Source organism: Podarcis gaigeae, assembly GCF_964106915.1.
Source record: "Podarcis gaigeae genome assembly, chromosome: 4".
Classification (NCBI taxonomy): domain Eukaryota; kingdom Metazoa; phylum Chordata; class Lepidosauria; order Squamata; family Lacertidae; genus Podarcis; species Podarcis gaigeae.
Genome location: NC_139677.1, coordinates 97,000,587 through 97,014,328, shown reverse-complemented (window position 1 = coordinate 97,014,328; position 13,742 = coordinate 97,000,587). Strand labels below are relative to the sequence as shown.

Genomic DNA, 13,742 nt, shown 5'->3' with positions numbered 1-13,742 from the left:
GTTTTTCATTGGGTTGTTGGTTTTGTTTTGATTTTATGTATTTGATATTTTATGTGAACCACCCTGAGACCTTTGGGTATAGGGCGGTATAGAAATTAAAGAAATAATAGGTAAAGGTAAAGGGACCCCTGACCATTAGGTCCAGTCCTGACCGACTTTGGGGTTGCGGCGCTCATTTCGCTTTATTGGCCGCGGGAGCCGGCATTTGTCTGCAGACAGCTTCTGGGTCATGTGGCCAGCATGACTAAGCCACTTCTGGTGAACCAGAGCAGCGCACGGAAACGCCGTTTACCTTCCCGCCAGAGCGGTACCTATTTATCTACTTGCACTTTGACGTGCTTTCGAAATGCTAGGTTGGCAGAAGCTGAGACCGAGCAACAGGAGCTCACCCCGTCACAGGGATTCGAACTGCCGACCTTCTGATTGGCAAGTCCTAGGCTCTGTCCCAAAGAAATAATAAATATAAATAAATAAAAACAGAAGTGCCATTTGAAAATTGAGTGCACCCATTACACTGACCGAAAGAACTTAGGAGCAAAGGAAAACCCAGGCATTGTTATCAAAAGGAGCCACGTGAATTCAAAACATTAGTGTGTTCTTGGAAATGCCAGCATACATCGCCCCTCATTTTAATTAAAACTTAAATTAATTTTAATTAAAAAATCAATCTTTGTAATGAGAGCAAATATCACCTAACACTCTATTTTCAGTTTTTGCTACCCTGCAGCTATCTTGATTATGGGAACGAAAGGAATGCTTTTCAACAAGCCTAGCCAATTCTCTCTCCCTCCACCCTCCTCTCAAGTTTTGTTTTCCAGTTTGCTCACAACACCGAGCAATTTACGGGTTGCATGCATTTAAACGCAGGGACGTTCCTAACGGTCTTTGGTTGTGTGTGTATATTTGACTCTGGAAAAGTTAGCAATGCAAGAGTCAATGCACATTAAACATCTTCCCATTCACACTGGGTCCCAATCATGCAGTGATTCCCATGTGTGCAGTGGGAGTTTCCTCTCCCTGTGCCCTCCCCAAACCCCTAAAACAGATTTAGGAGATTGTTCCATTGCACAGCCAGAAATACTTCCACGGACAGAACACTCTCATAGTATTACTTTGGATACAAGCCACTGGCTACAGGTGATTTCACAGAGACTCCAGGAAGCTTGTCGCTATTAGCAAACAGCAATGTGAACTGGCACCCCAGTCCTGGAAGCAATAAATATACACATGGAGGAAGCTTTCATGAACTGATGACCTTACTGGATTTTGAATAGGTCAGGCTTCCTCAAACTCGGCCCTCCAGATGTTTTTGGCCTACAACTCCCATGATCCCTAGCTAGCAGGACCAGTGGTCAGGGATGATGGGAACTGTAGTCTCAAAACATCTGGAGAGCCGAGTTTGAGGAAGCCTGGAATAGATGCTCACCTGGATGCAAGACATCTGACTACAGAATCTTAGTGTTGGAAGGAAATTATGGATAATCTAGCCAACCTCCTGCAATGAAGGAATCTCAGCTACAGCATCTATGACAGATGGCCATCCAACCTCTGCTTAAAACCCCTCAAGGAAGGAGAGTCCACCACCTCTTGTGGGAATCTGTTCCACTACCAAACAGATCTTACCGTCAAAAAGTTTTCCTGAATGTTTAGTCAGAATCTCCTTTCTTGAGCCACTGGTTTGAGTCCTACCTTCCACAGCAGGAGAAAACAAGCATGTTCCCTTCTCCATATGACAGCCCTTCAGATATTTGAAGATGGCTATAATATCTCCTCTCAGTCTCCTCTTTACCAGGCTAAACATACCCAGCTCCTTCAAGCACTCCTTGTAAGGCTTAGCTTCCAGACCCTTGATCATTTTGGTTGCCCTCCTCTGCACACCTTCCAGCTTGTCAACATCCTTCATAAATTGTGGTGCCCAGAACTGGACACCGTATTCCACGTGTGGTCTGACCAAGGCAGGATAGAGTGGGACTATTATTTTCCTTGATCTGGACACTAGACGTCTGTTGACGCAGCCTAAAATAGTGTTACCTTTTTTTTGCTGCTGCTGCATCACACTGTTGACTCACGTTACGTTTGTGGTCCACCAAGACCCCTAGATGTGGCCCCAATTGACACTAAATACTGTAAACACGTATTGTTACATGTTGCATATAAGCTGCTATTAGAATCACTGGAATGAAAAGCTGGATATAAATCTTCAGAATAACAAGCAAATAAATTTCTGCTTGTTTGTCTGGAGACAATTCTTTCCCAGTTTAGTGTCCCCTGCAAATTTGATCAGCATCCCCTCATTACCTTCAACCAAGTCATTTATAAAGGCACTGAACAACAACCATCTCAACTCAGGATCTCAACTTCCCAATATCACATCATGGAACAACAACACATGAATATAATGGTACCTCGGGTTATGTACGCTTCAGGTTACATACACTTCAGGTTACAGACTCCGCTAACCCAGAAATAGTACCTCGGGTTAAGAACTTTGCTTCAGGATGAGAACAGAAATCGTGCTCTGGCGGCGCAGCGGCAGCGGGAGGCTCCATTAGCTAAAGTGGTGCTTCAGGTTAAGAACAGTTTCAGGTTAAGAACAGACCTCCATAACGAATTAAGTACTTAACCCGAAGTACCACTGTATATAAAGCTGCCTCATTCCAGTAGCCAGTACTGTAAGTCCACTTCATCCAGTATCTTTTGTTTCAAGTAACAGTGGTATCTAGGCAGGCATCTCTTTCCCAGTGCTGCTCCCTGTGGGCTTTAAAATTGGAGATGCCAACGACTGGGCATGCAAAGCATGAAGTCTGTAGCTGAGACATGTCACAGGAAATTTGTACTGTTCTTATTTCACAAGGTAAAAGAGACGCGGGTGGCACCATGGGTTAAACCACAGAGCCTAGGACTTGCGAATCAGAAGGTCGGCGGTTTGAATCCTCGTGATGGGGTGAGCTCCCGTTGCTTGGTCCCTGCTCCTGCCAACCTAGCAGTTCGAAAGCACATCAAAGTGCAAGTAGATAAATAGGTACCACTGTGGCGGGAAGGTAAACGGTGTTTCTGTGCACCAGAAGGGCTTAGTCATGCTGGCCACATGACCCAGAAGCTGTACGCTGGCTCCCTCAGCCAATAAAGCGAGATGAGCACCGCAACCCCAGAGTCAGTCATGACTGGACCTAATAGTCAGGGGTCCCTTTACCTTTTCCTTATTTCACAAGGTGGGCATAAATGATAAGGGAACGGTTTCTGAAAACACAGGTGCCAAACGTGACTCAGGTTACTATCCTGCACATGCTCTCCACCAATCATAGTCAGGCTTTGCTTCCAACCACCCCACCATCGCCAGCCAGCTCAGCCAACAGCTAAGGATGGTGGGAGATGTAGTTTAACATCACATGGCGACTCAAGGTTGAAAAAACAGTGCTATGAGGACTTGATATTAATCACCCCACATGGACTAGCACACAGTGTGCTGAACAAAAGATAACAACCAGCCTGTTTATTAGCTGCTGTCTGCTCTGCTGCCAAAAGAGGATTCCTTCTTAGACAAGGATCTAATGATCAGCCTCCACTCTCATCTCCGGAGGTCCTTCTTCTCTTCCTTTTTTCCTCCCACAATGGGAGTCGTTTTCATCGACCTGCCAAAACGTGCCAGAGTTCTGCCCCCTCTTTTTCAGCTTCCTCTTCTGACCCCGTATGAGCAGTGGTCTCTTCGGTGGTTGGTGAGGCAGGGACCTCCCATTTGTGAAGGTTTTCGACTGCTCGCCAGCTGCTATGCGTGTGTTCCAATTAATGCTCTCACCCTTCAGAGCTAGCTTGTTTACTTCCATGCTCCCAATGTGTGGGCTTGGGGGTCAAAACCGTGCTCCCTCCCATATGTCAGGAGATAAACGCAGGAACACTGCAAGAACCCACAGTCCTTGTCATCGTAGCATCTCCAGTTCATTCCAGGACAGGATATGAGGAAATCAAAATGGGCAAGGATTATGTACAGCACATTAAGACATCGAGGAGCAATGGTAAACACTGAGGCTGTCTTGGAGCTTGTGCAAAAGCCATTCCAGTCAATTTTGAGTCATTCCATACACATCTGCCTTTACTTTTGGAGATCTGGGGAGGATGTCATGGTAAGGTAAAAGGTAAAGGACCCCTGGACGGCTAAGTCCAGTCAAAGGCGACTATGGGGTTGCTGCACTCATCTCGCTTTCAGGCCGAGGGAGCCAGTGTTTGTCTACAGACAGCTTTCTGGGTCATGTGACCAACAGGACCAAACTGCTTCTGGTGCATGGAGGACCGTGAGAAGTGCCAGAGTGCATAGAAACGCTGTTTACCTTCCCACTGCAGTGGTATCTATTTATCTACTTGCACTGGTGTGCTTTCGAACTACTAGGTTGGCAGGAGCAGGGACAGAGCAATGGGAGCTCACTCTATCACGGGGATTCGAACCACTAACCTTCCAATCAGAAAACCCAGGAGGCTCAGTGGTTTAGACCACAGTGCCACCCACGTGGTATTAACAATGGTTAAAAGATCAGAAATTCTCTGTGGAGAATTTCCTCTCCTGTGTAATCGCCTCCAGCTAACCTCTAACATGGTTGAGTATTACAGCTGGGTAATATATTGATATATTGTTCAAAACCGGTTTGAAGTCCATATTGTGATATCAGTTTCATAATTTTTGACCTGGCAATACATCGCAAATCCTGGTGTGTGTATGAGAGAGTGCTATGCAAAAATCACAATGTGGGGAAAACCGTGAAGGCACCCAACATATACAGTGTTACCTCGGGTTACATACGCTTCAGGTTACAGACACTTCAGGTTACAGACTCCACTTATTCAGAAATAGTACCTCGGGTTAAGAACTTTGCTTCAGGATGAGAACAGAAATTGTGCTCTGGCGGCGCAGTGGCAGCAGGAGGCCCCATTAGCTAAAGTGGTGCTTCAGGTTAAGAACAGTTTCAGGTTAAGAACAGACCTCCGGAACGAATTAAGTACTTAACCCGAGGTACCACTGTATCAGTATATCACAATGTTTAGTTGGTGATATATCACAATGTTGAGAACCAGATGTCACCCAACCCTCCTGAGTATCACAGCACCTGATAGCTCAGTTCGTAGAGCATGAGACACTTAATCTGAAGGCTGTGGGTTCAAGCCCCATGTTGGGCAAAAGAATCCCTTCCAACTCTACCATTTTATTATCTATGGTCAGCACTACAGACCGGCGGGAAGAGGCAGAATTCAACTCATTTCACATTTAGCGGTGAACCTACCTAATTTGCACTTTCTGAAACAATGCACAAACTGAAACACAGCCAACATTTGAAATTTGTGCTCCTCCAGATCTTGCAGTAAAGTTCTCAAGCCAAGCAGTGTGTACGGCAATGCGTAGACTAGATTGAAGTGTGCATCGAAAAGCACATATTTGTTAAAATGACATGCATTGTATTAGGAAAATATGCTTTGCAAAAAACAGTGTATTTGTTTGCTTCTTAAAATATATACGCTGCCTGACTGCGGGGGGGGGGGGGGGGACCCACCTCAAAGCAGTTTACAAATTAACCACAGTTGCATTTTAAAACACTGGTGAAATTTCTTGATGATTTCAAAACATATATAACCACAAACTGATGTGGAAAGTAGAGAACTGAGCTTAAGATTGGAATGTGAAACTGAGAAAAACCAGAAGTGACAGATTCACCCATCTCTAATCAGCACTGATGTTGGGTGTTTAATTTTGTGTTAGATATTACTTTCATAAAAACCATTTACTAGCCTCTCTCTTGACACTATTGCAACTATGGGGTCGCCAACTTTAATTGGGTTAATGCTAACCCAATTCCCTCTGAAGCAGAGTTGCCTAATCCATTTCAGACTTTTATTTATTTATTGACTTAGCATATCTCACCCTTCTCGTATAAATAAACCACTCAAGGCAGTTTACAACACATAAAAATTCTAATTCCATGAAAACAGTGGCAATAAAGGGGACAGGGCCAGCAGCTTAAAAACCATAAAAAATATTATATGTGTACCCCACAAAATAAAAGCCTGACAGAATAAAAAGATACTGAACCACTGGGCAGAAATTCTAATTTGTTAATGAGAAACTACCTAATTCACACTTCCTGAAGCAAGATGCAAACCGAAGAACAGTTATGCTTCATTTTGCAGTGCAGGACTCCAACCAAGACAGTATGTACAAAAATCCGTCTATTAGGAACAAAGGCACCTAATATGCAAGCTGTAGTGAAAACGAAATGCAAAATATCAGGTGAACATGAGTGCAAAAATGTTAATGTTAGAACTGCATGCAAAAATGTGCTTATTAGGAGACATGTATGTGAAAATGCTGACAGAACTTCATGATTAATACGTCCCACAACGCCTATCAAAATTATACCTCAATGCAGGCTTCAAGGAAACTAAGGCACAAAATAAACACTCAAGCCCTTCAAGATCCTATTAAGTGGGATTGCTTCCAAATGACTCTTAAGGACCATCTGCTTTTGGAGTTCCCTGATAACATCAAGGAACACTGGACCAAGCTAAAGACATCCATTATTGCAGCCTGTGAACAAACTATTGGATACCAAACCAAGAAACACCAGGAGTGGTTTGATGAAAATGATAGTGAGATTGAACACACTATTGACAAGAAAAGGAATGTTTCTTGGATCTGGTACAGAGATAGAAACTAAGAAAAAATACCTATGCCAACACTAAGGCACAGAGTTTCTTTAAAGCCACAAAGACCATCTATGGACCAATAATTCCTGAAATATGCCCCCTACGCTCAACAGATGGTCCCACACTTCTAAAAGATAAATAAGCTATTGCATTGCACTGGGACATTACCAGCATCTCCTTAACCACAACTCCCCCATAGCTGCTGAGGTCCTTTCACAAATTCTACAAAAACAAATTAGAAATGAGTTGGTCTTTAAGGTGCTACTGGAAGGAATTTTTTTTGTTTTGACTATGGCAGACCAACACGGCTACCTATCTGTAACTGAAATTAGAAATGAGCTAGCAGCAGGAGAGTTGTGTACAGCTATTAACTAAATGAAAAACAACAAAGCCAGCAGACCTGATGGGATACCTGCCAAAACCTTCAAAGTGGGCAGAATTGAACTACCCAGAAAAATTTGTGAGCATCCTTCAGCTCCTCCATGATAATATGGCAGCAACAATCACAGATAACAATGGCCCTTAAAGTGAACCATTCACAGTGGGATCAGGTGTTAAACAGGGTTGCGTTATGCCCCAACTCCATTCATTATTTTCATTTCCCTGATCCTATACATTGTTGAAAGGAAGGAAACTCTCCACTGGGGTAGAAACCATATATCCAAGAGATGGAAAGGTCTTTAACTTGAGAAAGCTGAAAGCAAAGAATAAGGTTACCATAACTTCTGTCATAGAGCTTCAGTATGCTGATGACAACGTAGTGTGTACACACTCAGAGGATGACCTCCAAACCATCCTAAATAGCTTTGCAGAAGCCTACAAAAAGCTTGGCCTATTGCTCAACATCGAAAATACCAAAGTGCTGCACCAACAAGCACAAAAAAACCCCTTTGCAGTGCCACAAATCCAACTTAACAGTGTAACATTGGAATGTGTTGATCACTTCTCCTACCTGGGCAGCTATCTTTCCACAAGGGCCAACATTGATGATGAAATCCAGTATTGCCTAAGCTCTGTGAGTGCAGCTTTCTCCCGATTGAAGTGCAGAGTGTTTGTGGACTGGGACATTCTCAGGGAAACCAAAATGCCTGTTTACAAAGCTATTGTATTACCAACCTTACTGTATGCTTGTACCACTTATAAACGGCATCTACAACTCCTCGAAAGATTCCATTTTAAAAAAATGCATATCATTTGGGAATATAGGTGAACTAATGCCAGTGTACCGGAAGAAGCAAAGATGACAAGCAATGGTTCTTCAACATCAACTTCGATGAACTGGTCATGTTGTTTGAATGCCGGTTTATTGTCTTCCAAAGCAACTACTCTATTCTGAACTTAATAATGGAAAGCGTAATACTGGTGGTCAACAAAAGAGGTTTAAAGACTCTCTCAAGGCAAATGTTAAAAAAAAAGTAGTATAAACACCAACAACTGGGAAACACTGGCCTGCGAGCGCTTCAATTGAAGAACAGACTTTACCAAAGTTGTCATGGGCTTTGAAGACGCTCAAACTCAGGACGAAAGGGAGAAACGTGCTAAGAGGAAGACACGCTTGGGAAGCCCTCACCATGATCAACTCCCACCCAGAAACCTATGTCCCCACTGTGGAAGGGCGTGTGGATCTAGAACTGGCCTCCACAGTCACTTACGGACTCACTGCTAAGACCGTGTTCATGGAAGACCATCTTACTAGGCTAAGAGTGATTGTCAAAGAAGAAAGGTTACACAACATGCTTGCCATGTATGAGACTCTTTATCTCAGGGTCCTGCACTGCAGACTCCTGCTTCGCAGGGGGTTGGACTAGATGATCCTCAGGATCCCAACTCTATGAGTTGAGGATTCTAGGATTCCAGGGTAGCAATGAGGGGATGAGATAGGAAGCAGGCAAGGTGCGCAGGAAACAGCAAATAATGCTCAGGATCAACAGTGCATGCTGGGTAGACAATGCACTGGGATCTCTTAGGGCCTGGAATACAAGCACTTCATTATTTTTTTAGTTATTGTCCCCCTCACCCCCATGTTTTTAACTGTTTCACCTTGAGTTCTTCTCAGAGAAAAATACAGGGTATAAATGAATAAATATCTAATAATATCCAGCCACATGGAATTGTAGTTAGCACATGCTCAACAGTTCACAGTGCTGCTGCGTGTCTGCAGTCAAGTCAATGTGTTATTGCCACTCTGGGTTTATCTGGGTTCTCTGGTGTGGGGGATTAAGGGGGGTGGATTTAAGGTTATCAATGGCTATAGAGAGAGGCAGGAACACTTCTGCACATTTCCATTGCCATCCCCATCAGTTGTCTCACGGCACAACCCTACTCAGAGATAAGTCCCCTCTGAGCTCATCTGAGGCTTACTTACAGGTTTAAGTGGATATAGGACGGCAGCTTTTGTGAGTCACCACGTAGCCAACGCTGTGAGTCATCGCATGGTTATGTAGCACCCGTGACATCGCCCTAAACCAGAGAAGACAAGCAGCTGTGAGTAAGGACTGTGTCGCAGGCTCCAGGCCTTGGAGAAGGGAACTGCTTTGCCAGGGAATGAGGCTGCAGACTTCTTGAGGACTATATGTTCGTCTGGGCCTCAGAGTCTTGCTTGGTTGCAGCAAGGAACAGGGAAGGGGAAAAGTAGACAAATGCCACACTCTCTCTATGGCCCTTGGGACATTTCCTGCACCACGCCCTTTCCCAGGCCACGCACCCCTCCCCAGGTTGTGCCCCTAAATGGCCCTGAACTGTTTCCTCCTCAAACACTTTTGTGTGGGTGGAGGGCATCCCTGAACTGTGATAACGCCTTTTGCCCAGCAGGACGAAAGATGGAGGCAGAGGGCGTTCTTGGTGGTGGCGCCCTCCGTGTGGAAAGCCCTCCCATCAGAAGTCAAGGAGATAAAGAACTACACAACTTTTAGAAGATATCTGAGGGCAGCCTTGTATCGGGAAGTTTTTAATGCTTGATGTTTTATTATGGTTTCATATGTGTTTTATATATGCTTCCATTATTATTATTATTATTGTTATTGTTATTGTTATTGTTGGAGAGCTATATCTCTATAAATGGAGAGCTATATCTCTATAAATAATTTTTATTTTTAAGTTGTAACACTTTTACTGACATACAAATCAAATAATTTCCCAATAAACATACAGTCGTACCTTAGAAGTCGAACAGAATTCGTTCCAGAACGTTTGAAATAATAATAATAAATAATACATTTTATTTATACCCTGCCCACCCCAACCAAGACTGGGCTCAGGGCAGCTAGCAACCAATAATAAAAACAAGTTGATTAAAATACAATTTAAAAAACAAGATTAAAATACAGCATTAAAACATTAGGATGCAGCCTCTTCACAGGAGGAGAAAGGAAAAAGAAAGAGGGGGAGGGAATCAAACTGATTCTAAGCCAAAGGCCAGGTGGAACAACTCTGTCTTACAGGCCCTGTGGAAAGAAATCAGATCCTGCAGGGCCCTGGTCTCATTAGACAGAGCATTCCACCAGGCTGGAGCCAGTGTTAAAAAGGCCCTGGCTCTGGTTGAGGCTAATCTGACTTCCTTAGGGCCCGGGACCTCGAGGGTGTTGCTATTTATGGACCTTAAGGTTCTCCGTGGGGCATATCAGGAGAGGCGGTCCCATATGTAGGAGGGTCCTAGGCCGTGAAGGGCTTTAAAGGTCAAAAGCAGCACCTTAAATCTGACCCTGTACTCCACCGGGAGCCAGTGTAGCTTGAAAAGCACTGGGTGAATATGCTCCCATGGCAGAGACCCTGTGAGGAGCCTCGCTGCAGCGTTCTGCACCCGCTGGAGTTTCTGGGACAGCTTCAAGGGCAGCCCCGCGTAGAGCGAATTACAGTAATCAAGCCTGGAGGTGACCATCGCATGGATCACTGTGGCCAGGTCGAGGCGGGAAAGGTAAGGGACCAACTGCTTGATGCGGCGAAGGTGGAAAAATGTCGCCTTGGCTGTTGCTGTAACTTGCGCCTCCATGGAAAGGGAGGCATCAAGGATTACACCCAAACTCTTAACAGAAGGCAATGGCACTAATTGGGGCCCCGCAAGAGAAGGGAGTTGGTCCCTCATCCCCATACCATGCTTTGATATTCCCTAACCAAGGGTTTTCACTGCATCCATCTCAAGGGCAGTCTTGTGTCTAAAATACCAGTTGCAAGAAACTGCATTCATTTCCTGCTTGTAGACTTGCCATGGGCACCTGGTTAGCCACTGTGAGAACAGGACACTGGGCTAGACAGGTCAACAGCCTGATCTACCAGGGCTCTTCATCACACACTTCAAAGAGTGTTGCAACTCGAGATAATCTTCTCCAGGCCCACACTCTCCCTGCGTTGCTGGGCTCCAACTCCCATTGCCCCTGACCATTGGGCATGCTAGCCAGGGCTGCTGGCAGACGAGGTCCATCCATGGAGCAGCCCCTGGCTAAGGAAGGCTACTTCAAAATTGCTGTAAGACAGGGGGGAAATGCCGCAAATTTTCAACCCACCTCCCAGTAGGCGATACAAAACAAACAAACGATCATCTCCTGGCTTAAATATTAATGAGGTGCTGCTGGTTCTTTCAGGTCTGCAATGTGGCTTTTGTGCTGGAGGCGGCTGCAACATCACGCCTGTTTCCGAACCAGAGATGATGAAATAAAAAAGGTCTTTCCCGTTTGGATTGAAGGGTGTGTAAACAACCTTTGAGCCAAATCTCCGGCTGTGAGAAATTGCACGTTGCTTTGCCCCATTTTTTAAAAAAATAAAAATAAATAAGTTGTGATGCCCGATCCGCCGCTGCAAGTGCTTCTGCTCTGGGTTTAAAGAGCTAGCTAATCAGGCAAATCCCCTGTTTTAAAAAACAGAAAACAAAACGCTGCTGTCATCTGATCATAGGGAAAAGGTTGCCTAGCATTTCCCTTCCCCTCTATTTGAATATCGCCATTTGCTTCCCTTAATTGGAAGCACAGGAACAAACTGCAGCATGTCTGCACGGCAGTGCTGACAAGTTTGCTTGGACCACAGCTTTGCTCTCATCTACCCGCCCCAAAACCATAAAGAAGGCTGATTGCCGAAGAATTGATGCTTTTGAATTCTGGTGCTGGAGGAGACTCTTGAGAGTCCCATGGACTGCAAGAAGATCAAACCTCTCCATTCTGAAGGAAATCAGCCCTGAGTGCTCACTGGAATGACAGATCCTGAAGCTGAGGCTCCAATACTTTGGCCACCTCATGAGAAGAGAAGACTCCCTGGAAAAGACCCTGATGTTGGGAAAGATGGAGGGTACAAGGAGAAGGGGACGACAGAGGACGAGATAGTTGGATAGTGTTCTCGAAGCTACCAGCATGAGTTTGACCAAACTGCAGGAGGCAGTGGAAGACAGGAGTGCCTGGCGTGCTCTGGTGTCCATGGGGTCACAAAGAGTTGGACACGACTAAACGACTAAACAACAACAACACACACACACACACACACACACACACACACACACTATGTAACCTTTTCAAAGCATTAAAATAAAAGGTTATTTCAAACCTTCGGACCTCCTTCCCTCCCTCCATGGGTTCCATTTCCAAAGAAAATATATTCTTTTTCTGCAACTTTTACTGTTATCTATCTATCTGTTATCTACCTGATATATAGTCACAGTTTCTAAAGTTCATTTCACATTACAAGTGTCATTGTCTCCCTACCAATGATTTTAACTGTTTACAGTGGTCTTTTAAGTATGTTAAAAAATTATTTCAGTCTTTTAGAAATACTTGGATCTTCTTGGTTGCTGATCTTTCCCATCAGACCCTGATGCTGGGAAAGATGGAGGGCACAAGGAGAAGGGGACGACAGAGGACGAGGTGGTTGGACAGTGTTCTCGAAGCTACCAACATGAGTTTGACCAAACTGCGGGAGGCAGTGGAAGACAGGAGTGCCTGGCGTGCTCTGGTCCATGGGGTCATGAAGAGTCGGACACAACTAAACAACAAAACAACAACAACACTCGCCCCCAAAAACGCCAAGAACTATACGGGGGACTTCACAAGCAACACCAGGAAAGGAAATCACCACCAGCAGAATCCCTACTTCTGCATGCATTTTCTGGCTCCCATTTTGGCTGGTTCCTGGAAGCAGTCCTACAGCCGATTTACCCCATGTAACACAATTTAAACCTACAAAAATGGAAATCAAAGGCATCTTCCTATTTTTCGTAACATCCTTTGGCGCGGGGGACCAACTCTCCCTACGAATGTGGCACTTATTACAGAGGGAACGAAGGTGACAAACTTAATTGCTAGGCTGTGCTACACAGAAATCAGGCTTCGATTTGTTCAATTTGAGAGAGGAAATTGTTGCACTTGCTTGACTGTGCCACTTCTTCAGCTCTGCAAACTCAAATTGAAACCCGAGTTGTTCCCTTAGTTAGTTAACTGATATTGGACCAGTATTCCTTGATTTCGATGCAAGGGGTATCTCTGGTTTGGAATGAGTCAGGGTCTCTGGGTCCAAGGGAAGAGCAGGGAGTGAGGTTCTCCTAACACTCAAACCTGGTTTTGAAGCTAGGAATGTAATCTGGGGACACAATACAGTTGTATGCCATAATGCATGGGATAGAGAAAGCGGGTAAATCTTTTCTCCCCCTGTTTTACTACCAGAACTCAGGGCCATCCAATGCAGCTAAATGTTGGATATGTAAAAGACAGGCCCTCTTCAACCAGTGCATAAAGGTAAAGGTAAAGGGACCCCTGAACGTTAGGTCCAGTCATGAACGACTCTGGGGTTGCGGCGCTCATCTCGCTTTAGTGGCCGAGGGAGCCAGCGTACAGCTTCTGGGTCATGTGGCCAGCATGACTAAGCCACTTCTGGCAAACCAGAACAGCGCACGGAAATGCCGTTTACCTTCCCGCCAGAGTGGTACCTATTTATCTACTTGTACTTTGATGTGCTTTTGAATTGCTGGGTTGGGAGGAGCAGGGACCGAGCAACGGGAGCTCACCCCGTCGCGGGGATTCGAACCGCCAACCTTCTGATCAACGAGCCCTAGGCTCAGTGGTTTAGACCACAGCGCCACC

The 13,742-nt window shown here is 45.0% G+C and overlaps 1 protein-coding gene across 13 annotated transcripts in view; it reads right to left on the bottom strand.

The window, feature by feature from the left end:
- The window catches only part of TENM4 (teneurin transmembrane protein 4), a 650,537-nt gene that overhangs the window by 559,986 nt on the left and 76,809 nt on the right, over window positions 1–13,742 (bottom strand). For 9 of the 13 annotated variants that reach the window (XM_083735741.1, XM_083735748.1, XM_083735749.1 and 6 more), the window contains exon 2: window positions 9,053–9,147. The exons of the other annotated variants lie outside the window; for them this stretch is intronic. The gene's annotated coding sequence lies outside the window, so the exon portion shown is untranslated. The remainder of the gene's footprint in view (window positions 1–9,052; window positions 9,148–13,742) is intronic. 13 annotated transcript variants of the gene reach the window in all.